This window comes from Triturus cristatus, chromosome 5_2 (assembly GCF_964204655.1).
Source record: "Triturus cristatus chromosome 5_2, aTriCri1.1, whole genome shotgun sequence".
NCBI lineage: Eukaryota > Metazoa > Chordata > Amphibia > Caudata > Salamandridae > Triturus > Triturus cristatus.
The window spans coordinates 577218844-577231814 of NC_140588.1; the positions used below are offsets into that span (position 1 = coordinate 577218844).

At 53.2% G+C, this 12971-nt stretch overlaps 15 non-coding genes across 15 annotated transcripts; 6 read left to right on the plus strand and 9 right to left on the minus strand.

Moving 5' to 3' along the window:
- Positions 1-1080: 1080 nt before the first annotated feature.
- On the minus strand, positions 1081-1152 carry TRNAE-UUC (transfer RNA glutamic acid (anticodon UUC)). Its single transcript has one exon. It is a non-coding gene; the product is annotated as a tRNA-Glu (tRNA).
- Positions 1153-1395: 243 nt separating this feature from the next.
- TRNAL-UAA (transfer RNA leucine (anticodon UAA)) lies at positions 1396-1478 on the plus strand. Its single transcript has one exon. It is a non-coding gene; the product is annotated as a tRNA-Leu (tRNA).
- Positions 1479-3627: 2149 nt separating this feature from the next.
- On the plus strand, positions 3628-3710 carry TRNAL-UAA (transfer RNA leucine (anticodon UAA)). Its single transcript has one exon. It is a non-coding gene; the product is annotated as a tRNA-Leu (tRNA).
- Positions 3711-4836: 1126 nt separating this feature from the next.
- TRNAE-CUC (transfer RNA glutamic acid (anticodon CUC)) lies at positions 4837-4908 on the minus strand. The gene has a single exon. It is a non-coding gene; the product is annotated as a tRNA-Glu (tRNA).
- A 630-nt stretch (positions 4909-5538) lies between these two features.
- TRNAE-UUC (transfer RNA glutamic acid (anticodon UUC)) lies at positions 5539-5610 on the minus strand. Its single transcript has one exon. It is a non-coding gene; the product is annotated as a tRNA-Glu (tRNA).
- A 243-nt stretch (positions 5611-5853) lies between these two features.
- Positions 5854-5936, plus strand: TRNAL-UAA (transfer RNA leucine (anticodon UAA)). Its single transcript has one exon. It is a non-coding gene; the product is annotated as a tRNA-Leu (tRNA).
- A 1126-nt stretch (positions 5937-7062) lies between these two features.
- Positions 7063-7134, minus strand: TRNAE-CUC (transfer RNA glutamic acid (anticodon CUC)). Its single transcript has one exon. It is a non-coding gene; the product is annotated as a tRNA-Glu (tRNA).
- A 630-nt stretch (positions 7135-7764) lies between these two features.
- Positions 7765-7836, minus strand: TRNAE-UUC (transfer RNA glutamic acid (anticodon UUC)). Its single transcript has one exon. It is a non-coding gene; the product is annotated as a tRNA-Glu (tRNA).
- A 243-nt stretch (positions 7837-8079) lies between these two features.
- Positions 8080-8162, plus strand: TRNAL-UAA (transfer RNA leucine (anticodon UAA)). The gene has a single exon. It is a non-coding gene; the product is annotated as a tRNA-Leu (tRNA).
- A 1126-nt stretch (positions 8163-9288) lies between these two features.
- Positions 9289-9360, minus strand: TRNAE-CUC (transfer RNA glutamic acid (anticodon CUC)). Its single transcript has one exon. It is a non-coding gene; the product is annotated as a tRNA-Glu (tRNA).
- A 630-nt stretch (positions 9361-9990) lies between these two features.
- TRNAE-UUC (transfer RNA glutamic acid (anticodon UUC)) lies at positions 9991-10062 on the minus strand. The gene has a single exon. It is a non-coding gene; the product is annotated as a tRNA-Glu (tRNA).
- Positions 10063-10305: 243 nt separating this feature from the next.
- On the plus strand, positions 10306-10388 carry TRNAL-UAA (transfer RNA leucine (anticodon UAA)). Its single transcript has one exon. It is a non-coding gene; the product is annotated as a tRNA-Leu (tRNA).
- A 1126-nt stretch (positions 10389-11514) lies between these two features.
- On the minus strand, positions 11515-11586 carry TRNAE-CUC (transfer RNA glutamic acid (anticodon CUC)). The gene has a single exon. It is a non-coding gene; the product is annotated as a tRNA-Glu (tRNA).
- A 630-nt stretch (positions 11587-12216) lies between these two features.
- TRNAE-UUC (transfer RNA glutamic acid (anticodon UUC)) lies at positions 12217-12288 on the minus strand. Its single transcript has one exon. It is a non-coding gene; the product is annotated as a tRNA-Glu (tRNA).
- A 243-nt stretch (positions 12289-12531) lies between these two features.
- Positions 12532-12614, plus strand: TRNAL-UAA (transfer RNA leucine (anticodon UAA)). The gene has a single exon. It is a non-coding gene; the product is annotated as a tRNA-Leu (tRNA).
- The last annotated feature ends 357 nt before the right edge of the window (positions 12615-12971 follow it).

The window sequence follows — 12971 nt, forward strand, 5'->3', positions numbered from 1 at the left end:
TTCGGTACGTGCAGCTCAGCTTTTTCTTACCCTGAACCAGACTTCCGTTTCAGCAAAAAGGTGGGTTGCAGTGGGTCCGGGATGCCATTTGGAGACAAAGCCTGCGGCCCTGTCAAAGATGACTTCCTGCCGCACACCATGTGGTCAGAAGCCTACGAAAAGAAGCGCACCTCGGAATACAGAATCTCACTTCCTCAAGAGCCTTGCACAAGAGATTTTCCTCCCGCCGAGGAAAGCAACTCAAAGGGAACCTTGCGAAAATCAAATTAGGAGCCAGATTGCGGGATGCTAGGCAAACTGTTTGTCAGAAAAGCAAATTCATTTTGAGAAGCCCTGACCTGCGGGAAGGAAAAGCATTCAAGGGCAGAAGAAGGACTGTTCCCTGACCGGGAATCGAACCCAGGCCGCGGCGGTGAGAGCGCCGAATCCTAACCACTAGACCACCAGGGAACCCACAGCCATACAGCAAAAGTTCCTACACTGCTCTCCTAGTGACAAAGCTCATGGGGGCTGAAAGCATATTTTATTCTACAGCGAATATGAATCAGAACTTGAAAAAACACTCATGATTCCACCAGACTGTTTGTCACTTCCAAGCACAGGCCATCCCCTCCCCCGTGCTACTGAACCGACGAATTCCTGTACAATCGGGATCCCCGGGAAATCACAAGAGGGACACCTAGTGGCCGCTGATAGCTCAAAGACAGCTGGTACACCTTCTCACACCTACCTCGTTATTCAGCTTGCTGGAAGAATACATTGCGAATGACCGATTCAAGAGTGCAAGGGAGAAGAGTGCTCCAAAGTAGATGTATACATCGCAGCCGGGTTTTCCAGCAATTTACCTTTCTGATGAGCTGGTACTGCACTTTACGCCCACATAGAGCACCTGACTGGGTGGGGGACTGCGTGCGCATGAAGGTGGCTGAGGGCAATGGGAGCAAAGCAACCTGGGACACAGGGGACCCAGCCCCTTTCCTCTGCTTTCGTCTATAGGTCGGGGTGCCTTTTTAAGGACCTTCGATTAAAAAAAGCTGAGCTGCGTGGACAAATTACACACGTCTACGTCTTAGAGGGATCTTCCCTGACCGGGAATCGAACCCGGGCCGCGGCGGTGAAAGCGCCGAATCCTAGCCACTAGACCACCAGGGAGGAGATGCTCTTGTGAGCCTGCCTTGCTCACTTCCTTATTGTGACTAAGCTAACTCCACTGTATAGATTGCCCATAAAGTACGAGTGGGGAAAAGTTAGGTGTCACACAGTGTGTTTGTCATAAGCAATTACCTTTATCCTCCTGCAAAAGCCTTTTTACTCTGCAATCACCTCTTGCTGGACAGCCTGCGCTGGAGCAGCCAGCATGAAAAGGGAGCTGAGTAAGGCAGGGCCTAGGGTCTCACCAGGGTGGCCGAGTGGTTAAGGCGTTGGACTTAAGATCCAATGGACAGTTGTCCGCATGGGTTCGAGCCCCATCCCTGGTATGGGTTTTCAGCGGGTGTGTAGGAACTTGCAGATGCTTTTTTAAAGCATTTTCCTCTGCCCTCCTCACCCTCCCAGTGCCCTTCCTTAACAGTCCCAATTCACGTCTCAGCTGTGGGGTCTGCTGCTACTCTGCACTTAGCATGGATGCTTCCCAAAGCAATGCAGTGCCACCTACGCAGAGCCCCTGCTTAGAGAAATACACCTCCTATGTCTTTTCCCACTGAAGGGAGCAGGAGGAAGTACTTGCTTCCTGGGGAACATGGGCCTGCCACTGGAATTTGTTAACCCGCCTCTTGCGGATTTCTCCCCTTTCTTTGATTTACACCTGCAGGCTCTCCCTTGCCATCGGAGCAGGATCTGCTGATGCAGGCCCGGCTGGATCAAATGTGCAAAGGCTTGTCCCCAGGCCTCGGGAAAAAATTGAGCAGAGATTCCCGCCTCCGCCTCCGCCTCCGCCTCCTCTTGCCTTCCGAACGGGCTTCCAAACGGGCAATGCCCTGACGGGTCCCCCACGCCCCATCCTGCCCATGCCCACACCCCTGTATATGAGGGTGACCCATGTCCCTCACCCTCCATGCTCGAACGGAAGACACGTGTGTCCTGAGGGGAGCGCCAGACAGGCATTTCTCCGGCCAGGCAGACCCCTGCAGCACCCGTTAGGCTCCAAAGCCTGTACATTCCCAAGATGCCACTGGTCACTATGCAAATCAGACAGCCCTGGCCACACCCTCTCCGCCGCTGGGATCTGCTGCTTTCGGTACGTGCAGCTCAGCTTTTTCTTACCCTGAACCAGACTTCCGTTTCAGCAAAAAGGTGGGTTGCAGTGGGTCCGGGATGCCATTTGGAGACAAAGCCTGCGGCCCTGTCAAAGATGACTTCCTGCCGCACACCATGTGGTCAGAAGCCTACGAAAAGAAGCGCACCTCGGAATACAGAATCTCACTTCCTCAAGAGCCTTGCACAAGAGATTTTCCTCCCGCCGAGGAAAGCAACTCAAAGGGAACCTTGCGAAAATCAAATTAGGAGCCAGATTGCGGGATGCTAGGCAAACTGTTTGTCAGAAAAGCAAATTCATTTTGAGAAGCCCTGACCTGCGGGAAGGAAAAGCATTCAAGGGCAGAAGAAGGACTGTTCCCTGACCGGGAATCGAACCCGGGCCGCGGCGGTGAGAGCGCAGAATCCTAACCACTAGACCACCAGGGAACCCAGAGCCATACAGCAAAAGTTCCTACACTGCTCTCCTAGTGACAAAGCTCATGGGGGCTGAAAGCATATTTTATTCTACAGCGAATATGAATCAGAACTTGAAAAAACACTCATGATTCCACCAGACTGTTTGTCACTTCCAAGCACAGGCCATCCCCTCCCCCGTGCTACTGAACCGACGAATTCCTGTACAATCGGGATCCCCGGGAAATCACAAGAGGGACACCTAGTGGCCGCTGATAGCTCAAAGACAGCTGGTACACCTTCTCACACCTACCTCGTTATTCAGCTTGCTGGAAGAATACATTGCGAATGACCGATTCAAGAGTGCAAGGGAGAAGAGTGCTCCAAAGTAGATGTATACATCGCAGCCGGGTTTTCCAGCAATTTACCTTTCTGATGAGCTGGTACTGCACTTTACGCCCACATAGAGCACCTGACTGGGTGGGGGACTGCGTGCGCATGAAGGTGGCTGAGGGCAATGGGAGCAAAGCAACCTGGGACACAGGGGACCCAGCCCCTTTCCTCTGCTTTCGTCTATAGGTCGGGGTGCCTTTTTAAGGACCTTCGATTAAAAAAAGCTGAGCTGCGTGGACAAATTACGCACGTCTACGTCTTAGAGGGATCTTACCTGACCGGGAATCGAACCCGGGCCGCGGCGGTGAAAGCGCCGAATCCTAGCCACTAGACCACCAGGGAGGAGATGCTCTTGTGAGCCTGCCTTGCTCACTTCCTTATTGTGACTAAGCTAACTCCACTGTATAGATTGCCCATAAAGTACGAGTGGGGAAAAGTTAGGTGTCACACAGTGTGTTTGTCATAAGCAATTACCTTTATCCTCCTGCAAAAGCCTTTTTACTCTGCAATCACCTCTTGCTGGACAGCCTGCGCTGGAGCAGCCAGCATGAAAAGGGAGCTGAGTAAGGCAGGGCCTAGGGTCTCACCAGGGTGGCCGAGTGGTTAAGGCGTTGGACTTAAGATCCAATGGACAGTTGTCCGCATGGGTTCGAGCCCCATCCCTGGTATGGGTTTTCAGCGGGTGTGTAGGAACTTGCAGATGCTTTTTTAAAGCATTTTCCTCTGCCCTCCTCACCCTCCCAGTGCCCTTCCTTAACAGTCCCAATTCACGTCTCAGCTGTGGGGTCTGCTGCTACTCTGCACTTAGCATGGATGCTTCCCAAAGCAATGCAGTGCCACCTACGCAGAGCCCCTGCTTAGAGAAATACACCTCCTATGTCTTTTCCCACTGAAGGGAGCAGGAGGAAGTACTTGCTTCCTGGGGAACATGGGCCTGCCACTGGAATTTGTTAACCCGCCTCTTGCGGATTTCTCCCCTTTCTTTGATTTACACCTGCAGGCTCTCCCTTGCCATCGGAGCAGGATCTGCTGATGCAGGCCCGGCTGGATCAAATGTGCAAAGGCTTGTCCCCAGGCCTCGGGAAAAAATTGAGCAGAGATTCCCGCCTCCGCCTCCGCCTCCTCTTGCCTTCCGAACGGGCTTCCAAACGGGCAATGCCCTGACGGGTCCCCCACGCCCCATCCTGCCTATGCCCACACCCCTGTATATGAGGGTGACCCATGTCCCTCACCCTCCATGCTCGAACGGAAGACACGTGTGTCCTGAGGGGAGCGCCAGACAGGCATTTCTCCGGCCAGGCAGACCCCTGCAGCACCCGTTAGGCTCCAAAGCCTGTACATTCCCAAGATGCCACTGGTCACTATGCAAATCAGACAGCCCTGGCCACACCCTCTCCGCCGCTGGGCTCTGCTGCTTTCGGTACGTGCAGCTCAGCTTTTTCTTACCCTGAACCAGACTTCCGTTTCAGCAAAAAGGTGGGTTGCAGTGGGTCCGGGATGCCATTTGGAGACAAAGCCTGCGTCCCTGTCAAAGATGACTTCCTGCCGCACACCATGTGGTCAGAAGCCTACGAAAAGAAGCGCACCTCGGAATACAGAATCTCACTTCCTCAAGAGCCTTGCACAAGAGATTTTCCTCCCGCCGAGGAAAGCAACTCAAAGGGAACCTTGCGAAAATCAAATTAGGAGCCAGATTGCGGGATGCTAGGCAAACTGTTTGTCAGAAAAGCAAATTCATTTTGAGAAGCCCTGACCTGCGGGAAGGAAAAGCATTCAAGGGCAGAAGAAGGACTGTTCCCTGACCGGGAATCGAACCCGGGCCGCGGCGGTGAGAGCGCCGAATCCTAACCACTAGACCACCAGGGAACCCACAGCCAAACAGCAAAAGTTCCTACACTGCTCTCCTAGTGACAAAGCTCATGGGGGCTGAAAGCATATTTTATTCTACAGCGAATATGAATCAGAACTTGAAAAAACACTCATGATTCCACCAGACTGTTTGTCACTTCCAAGCACAGGCCATCCCCTCCCCCGTGCTACTGAACCGACGAATTCCTGTACAATCGGGATCCCCGGGAAATCACAAGAGGGACACCTAGTGGCCGCTGATAGCTCAAAGACAGCTGGTACACCTTCTCACACCTACCTCGTTATTCAGCTTGCTGGAAGAATACATTGCGAATGACCGATTCAAGAGTGCAAGGGAGAAGAGTGCTCCAAAGTAGATGTATACATCGCAGCCGGGTTTTCCAGCAATTTACCTTTCTGATGAGCTGGTACTGCACTTTACGCCCACATAGAGCACCTGACTGGGTGGGGGACTGCGTGCGCATGAAGGTGGCTGAGGGCAATGGGAGCAAAGCAACCTGGGACACAGGGGACCCAGCCCCTTTCCTCTGCTTTCGTCTATAGGTCGGGGTGCCTTTTTAAGGACCTTCGATTAAAAAAAGCTGAGCTGCGTGGACAAATTACGCACGTCTACGTCTTAGAGGGATCTTCCCTGACCGGGAATCGAACCCGGGCCGCGGCGGTGAAAGCGCCGAATCCTAGCCACTAGACCACCAGGGAGGAGATGCTCTTGTGAGCCTGCCTTGCTCACTTCCTTATTGTGACTAAGCTAACTCCACTGTATAGATTGCCCATAAAGTACGAGTGGGGAAAAGTTAGGTGTCACACAGTGTGTTTGTCATAAGCAATTACCTTTATCCTCCTGCAAAAGCCTTTTTACTCTGCAATCACCTCTTGCTGGACAGCCTGCGCTGGAGCAGCCAGCATGAAAAGGGAGCTGAGTAAGGCAGGACCTAGGGTCTCACCAGGGTGGCCGAGTGGTTAAGGCGTTGGACTTAAGATCCAATGGACAGTTGTCCGCATGGGTTCGAGCCCCATCCCTGGTATGGGTTTTCAGCGGGTGTGTAGGAACTTGCAGATGCTTTTTTAAAGCATTTTCCTCTGCCCTCCTCACCCTCCCAGTGCCCTTCCTTAACAGTCCCAATTCACGTCTCAGCTGTGGGGTCTGCTGCTACTCTGCACTTAGCATGGATGCTTCCCAAAGCAATGCAGTGCCACCTACGCAGAGCCCCTGCTTAGAGAAATACACCTCCTATGTCTTTTCCCACTGAAGGGAGCAGGAGGAAGTACTTGCTTCCTGGGGAACATGGGCCTGCCACTGGAATTTGTTAACCCGCCTCTTGCGGATTTCTCCCCTTTCTTTGATTTACACCTGCAGGCTCTCCCTTGCCATCGGAGCAGGATCTGCTGATGCAGGCCCGGCTGGATCAAATGTGCAAAGGCTTGTCCCCAGGCCTCGGGAAAAAATTGAGCAGAGATTCCCGCCTCCGCCTCCGCCTCCTCTTGCCTTCCGAACGGGCTTCCAAACGGGCAATGCCCTGACGGGTCCCCCACGCCCCATCCTGCCTATGCCCACACCCCTGTATATGAGGGTGACCCATGTCCCTCACCCTCCATGCTCGAACGGAAGACACGTGTGTCCTGAGGGGAGCGCCAGACAGGCATTTCTCCGGCCAGGCAGACCCCTGCAGCACCCGTTAGGCTCCAAAGCCTGTACATTCCCAAGATGCCACTGGTCACTATGCAAATCAGACAGCCCTGGCCACACCCTCTCCGCCGCTGGGCTCTGCTGCTTTCGGTACGTGCAGCTCAGCTTTTTCTTACCCTGAACCAGACTTCCGTTTCAGCAAAAAGGTGGGTTGCAGTGGGTCCGGGATGCCATTTGGAGACAAAGCCTGCGTCCCTGTCAAAGATGACTTCCTGCCGCACACCATGTGGTCAGAAGCCTACGAAAAGAAGCGCACCTCGGAATACAGAATCTCACTTCCTCAAGAGCCTTGCACAAGAGATTTTCCTCCCGCCGAGGAAAGCAACTCAAAGGGAACCTTGCGAAAATCAAATTAGGAGCCAGATTGCGGGATGCTAGGCAAACTGTTTGTCAGAAAAGCAAATTCATTTTGAGAAGCCCTGACCTGCGGGAAGGAAAAGCATTCAAGGGCAGAAGAAGGACTGTTCCCTGACCGGGAATCGAACCCGGGCCGCGGCGGTGAGAGCGCCGAATCCTAACCACTAGACCACCAGGGAACCCACAGCCAAACAGCAAAAGTTCCTACACTGCTCTCCTAGTGACAAAGCTCATGGGGGCTGAAAGCATATTTTATTCTACAGCGAATATGAATCAGAACTTGAAAAAACACTCATGATTCCACCAGACTGTTTGTCACTTCCAAGCACAGGCCATCCCCTCCCCCGTGCTACTGAACCGACGAATTCCTGTACAATCGGGATCCCCGGGAAATCACAAGAGGGACACCTAGTGGCCGCTGATAGCTCAAAGACAGCTGGTACACCTTCTCACACCTACCTCGTTATTCAGCTTGCTGGAAGAATACATTGCGAATGACCGATTCAAGAGTGCAAGGGAGAAGAGTGCTCCAAAGTAGATGTATACATCGCAGCCGGGTTTTCCAGCAATTTACCTTTCTGATGAGCTGGTACTGCACTTTACGCCCACATAGAGCACCTGACTGGGTGGGGGACTGCGTGCGCATGAAGGTGGCTGAGGGCAATGGGAGCAAAGCAACCTGGGACACAGGGGACCCAGCCCCTTTCCTCTGCTTTCGTCTATAGGTCGGGGTGCCTTTTTAAGGACCTTCGATTAAAAAAAGCTGAGCTGCGTGGACAAATTACGCACGTCTACGTCTTAGAGGGATCTTCCCTGACCGGGAATCGAACCCGGGCCGCGGCGGTGAAAGCGCCGAATCCTAGCCACTAGACCACCAGGGAGGAGATGCTCTTGTGAGCCTGCCTTGCTCACTTCCTTATTGTGACTAAGCTAACTCCACTGTATAGATTGCCCATAAAGTACGAGTGGGGAAAAGTTAGGTGTCACACAGTGTGTTTGTCATAAGCAATTACCTTTATCCTCCTGCAAAAGCCTTTTTACTCTGCAATCACCTCTTGCTGGACAGCCTGCGCTGGAGCAGCCAGCATGAAAAGGGAGCTGAGTAAGGCAGGACCTAGGGTCTCACCAGGGTGGCCGAGTGGTTAAGGCGTTGGACTTAAGATCCAATGGACAGTTGTCCGCATGGGTTCGAGCCCCATCCCTGGTATGGGTTTTCAGCGGGTGTGTAGGAACTTGCAGATGCTTTTTTAAAGCATTTTCCTCTGCCCTCCTCACCCTCCCAGTGCCCTTCCTTAACAGTCCCAATTCACGTCTCAGCTGTGGGGTCTGCTGCTACTCTGCACTTAGCATGGATGCTTCCCAAAGCAATGCAGTGCCACCTACGCAGAGCCCCTGCTTAGAGAAATACACCTCCTATGTCTTTTCCCACTGAAGGGAGCAGGAGGAAGTACTTGCTTCCTGGGGAACATGGGCCTGCCACTGGAATTTGTTAACCCGCCTCTTGCGGATTTCTCCCCTTTCTTTGATTTACACCTGCAGGCTCTCCCTTGCCATCGGAGCAGGATCTGCTGATGCAGGCCCGGCTGGATCAAATGTGCAAAGGCTTGTCCCCAGGCCTCGGGAAAAAATTGAGCAGAGATTCCCGCCTCCGCCTCCGCCTCCTCTTGCCTTCCGAACGGGCTTCCAAACGGGCAATGCCCTGACGGGTCCCCCACGCCCCATCCTGCCCATGCCCACACCCCTGTATATGAGGGTGACCCATGTCCCTCACCCTCCATGCTCGAACGGAAGACACGTGTGTCCTGAGGGGAGCGCCAGACAGGCATTTCTCCGGCCAGGCAGACCCCTGCAGCACCCGTTAGGCTCCAAAGCCTGTACATTCCCAAGATGCCACTGGTCACTATGCAAATCAGACAGCCCTGGCCACACCCTCTCCGCCGCTGGGCTCTGCTGCTTTCGGTACGTGCAGCTCAGCTTTTTCTTACCCTGAACCAGACTTCCGTTTCAGCAAAAAGGTGGGTTGCAGTGGGTCCGGGATGCCATTTGGAGACAAAGCCTGCGTCCCTGTCAAAGATGACTTCCTGCCGCACACCATGTGGTCAGAAGCCTACGAAAAGAAGCGCACCTCGGAATACAGAATCTCACTTCCTCAAGAGCCTTGCACAAGAGATTTTCCTCCCGCCGAGGAAAGCAACTCAAAGGGAACCTTGCGAAAATCAAATTAGGAGCCAGATTGCGGGATGCTAGGCAAACTGTTTGTCAGAAAAGCAAATTCATTTTGAGAAGCCCTGACCTGCGGGAAGGAAAAGCATTCAAGGGCAGAAGAAGGACTGTTCCCTGACCGGGAATCGAACCCGGGCCGCGGCGGTGAGAGCGCCGAATCCTAACCACTAGACCACCAGGGAACCCACAGCCAAACAGCAAAAGTTCCTACACTGCTCTCCTAGTGACAAAGCTCATGGGGGCTGAAAGCATATTTTATTCTACAGCGAATATGAATCAGAACTTGAAAAAACACTCATGATTCCACCAGACTGTTTGTCACTTCCAAGCACAGGCCATCCCCTCCCCCGTGCTACTGAACCGACGAATTCCTGTACAATCGGGATCCCCGGGAAATCACAAGAGGGACACCTAGTGGCCGCTGATAGCTCAAAGACAGCTGGTACACCTTCTCACACCTACCTCGTTATTCAGCTTGCTGGAAGAATACATTGCGAATGACCGATTCAAGAGTGCAAGGGAGAAGAGTGCTCCAAAGTAGATGTATACATCGCAGCCGGGTTTTCCAGCAATTTACCTTTCTGATGAGCTGGTACTGCACTTTACGCCCACATAGAGCACCTGACTGGGTGGGGGACTGCGTGCGCATGAAGGTGGCTGAGGGCAATGGGAGCAAAGCAACCTGGGACACAGGGGACCCAGCCCCTTTCCTCTGCTTTCGTCTATAGGTCGGGGTGCCTTTTTAAGGACCTTCGATTAAAAAAAGCTGAGCTGCGTGGACAAATTACGCACGTCTACGTCTTAGAGGGATCTTCCCTGACCGGGAATCGAACCCGGGCCGCGGCGGTGAAAGCGCCGAATCCTAGCCACTAGACCACCAGGGAGGAGATGCTCTTGTGAGCCTGCCTTGCTCACTTCCTTATTGTGACTAAGCTAACTCCACTGTATAGATTGCCCATAAAGTACGAGTGGGGAAAAGTTAGGTGTCACACAGTGTGTTTGTCATAAGCAATTACCTTTATCCTCCTGCAAAAGCCTTTTTACTCTGCAATCACCTCTTGCTGGACAGCCTGCGCTGGAGCAGCCAGCATGAAAAGGGAGCTGAGTAAGGCAGGACCTAGGGTCTCACCAGGGTGGCCGAGTGGTTAAGGCGTTGGACTTAAGATCCAATGGACAGTTGTCCGCATGGGTTCGAGCCCCATCCCTGGTATGGGTTTTCAGTGGGTGTGTAGGAACTTGCAGATGCTTTTGTAAAGCATTTTCCTCTGCCCTCCTCACCCTCCCAGTGCCCTTCCTTAACAGTCCCAATTCACGTCTCAGCTGTGGGGTCTGCTGCTACTCTGCACTTAGCATGGATGTTTGCCAAAGCAATGCAGTGCCACCTACGCAGAGCCCCTGCTTAGAGAAATACACCTCCTATGTCTTTTCCCACTGAAGGTAGCAGGAGGAAGTACTTGCTTCCTGGGGAACATGGGCCTGCCACTGGAATTTGTTAACCCGCCTCTTGCGGATTTCTCCCCTTTCTTTGATTTACACCTGCAGGCTCTCCCTTGCCATCGGAGCAGGATCTGCTGATGCAGGCCCGGCTGGATCAAATGTGCAAAGGCTTGTCCCCAGGCTTCGGGAAAAAATTGAGCAGAGATTCCCGCCTCCGCCTCCGCCTCCTCTTGCCTTCCGAACGGGCTTCCAAACGGGCAATGCCCTGACGGGTCCCCCACGCCCCATCCTGCCCATGCCCACACCCCTGTATATGAGGGTGACCCATGTCCCTCACCCTCCATGCTCGAACGGAAGACACGTGTGTCCTGAGGGGAGCGCCAGACAGGCATTTCTCCGGCCAGGCAGACCCCTGCAGCACCCGTTAGGCTCCAAAGCCTGTACATTCCCAAGATGCCACTGGTCACTATGCAAATCAGACAGCCCTGGCCACACCCTCTCCGCCGCTGGGCTCTGCTGCTTTCGGTACGTGCAGCTCAGCTTTTTCTTACCCTGAACCAGACTTCCGTTTCAGCAAAAAGGTGGGTTGCAGTGGGTCCGGGATGCCATTTGGAGACAAAGCCTGCGGCCCTGTCAAAGATGACTTCCTGCCGCACACCATGTGGTCAGAAGCCTACGAAAAGAAGCGCACCTCGGAATACAGAATCTCACTTCCTCAAGAGCCTTGCACAAGAGATTTTCCTCCCGCCGAGGAAAGCAACTCAAAGGGAACCTTGCGAAAATCAAATTAGGAGCCAGATTGCGGGATGCTAGGCAAACTGTTTGTCAGAAAAGCAAATTCATTTTGAGAAGCCCTGACCTGCGGGAAGGAAAAGCATTCAAGGGCAGAAGAAGGACTGTTCCCTGACCGGGAATCGAACCCGGGCCGCGGCGGTGAGAGCGCCGAATCCTAACCACTAGACCACCAGGGAACCCACAGCCATACAGCAAAAGTTCCTACACTGCTCTCCTAGTGACAAAGCTCATGGGGGCTGAAAGCATATTTTATTCTACAGCGAATATGAATCAGAACTTGAAAAAACACTCATGATTCCACCAGACTGTTTGTCACTTCCAAGCACAGGCCATCCCCTCCCCCGTGCTACTGAACCGACGAATTCCTGTACAATCGGGATCCCCGGGAAATCACAAGAGGGACACCTAGTGGCCGCTGATAGCTCAAAGACAGCTGGTACACCTTCTCACACCTACCTCGTTATTCAGCTTGCTGGAAGAATACATTGCGAATGACCGATTCAAGAGTGCAAGGGAGAAGAGTGCTCCAAAGTAGATGTATACATCGCAGCCGGGTTTTCCAGCAATTTACCTTTCTGATGAGCTGGTACTGCACTTTACGCCCACATAGAGCACCTGACTGGGTGGGGGACTGCGTGCGCATGAAGGTGGCTGAGGGCAATGGGAGCAAAGCAACCTGGGACACAGGGGACCCAGCCCCTTTCCTCTGCTTTCGTCTATAGGTCGGGGTGCCTTTTTAAGGACCTTCGATTAAAAAAAGCTGAGCTGCGTGGACAAATTACACACGTCTACGTCTTAGAGGGATCTTCCCTGACCGGGAATCGAACCCGGGCCGCGGCGGTGAAAGCGCCGAATCCTAGCCACTAGACCACCAGGGAGGAGATGCTCTTGTGAGCCTGCCTTGCTCACTTCCTTATTGTGACTAAGCTAACTCCACTGTATAGATTGCCCATAAAGTACGAGTGGGGAAAAGTTAGGTGTCACACAGTGTGTTTGTCATAAGCAATTACCTTTATCCTCCTGCAAAAGCCTTTTTACTCTGCAATCACCTCTTGCTGGACAGCCTGCGCTGGAGCAGCCAGCATGAAAAGGGAGCTGAGTAAGGCAGGGCCTAGGGTCTCACCAGGGTGGCCGAGTGGTTAAGGCGTTGGACTTAAGATCCAATGGACAGTTGTCCGCATGGGTTCGAGCCCCATCCCTGGTATGGGTTTTCAGCGGGTGTGTAGGAACTTGCAGATGCTTTTGTAAAGCATTTTCCTCTGCCCTCCTCACCCTCCCAGTGCCCTTCCTTAACAGTCCCAATTCACGTCTCAGCTGTGGGGTCTGCTGCTACTCTGCACTTAGCATGGATGTTTGCCAAAGCAATGCAGTGCCACCTACGCAGAGCCCCTGCTTAGAGAAATACACCTCCTATGTCTTTTCCCACTGAAGGGAGCAGGAGGAAGTACTTGCTTCCTGGGGAACATGGGCCTGCCACTGGAATTTGTTAACCCGCCTCTTGCGGATTTCTCCCCTTTCTTTGATTTACACCTGCAGGCTCTCCCTTGCCATCGGAGCAGGA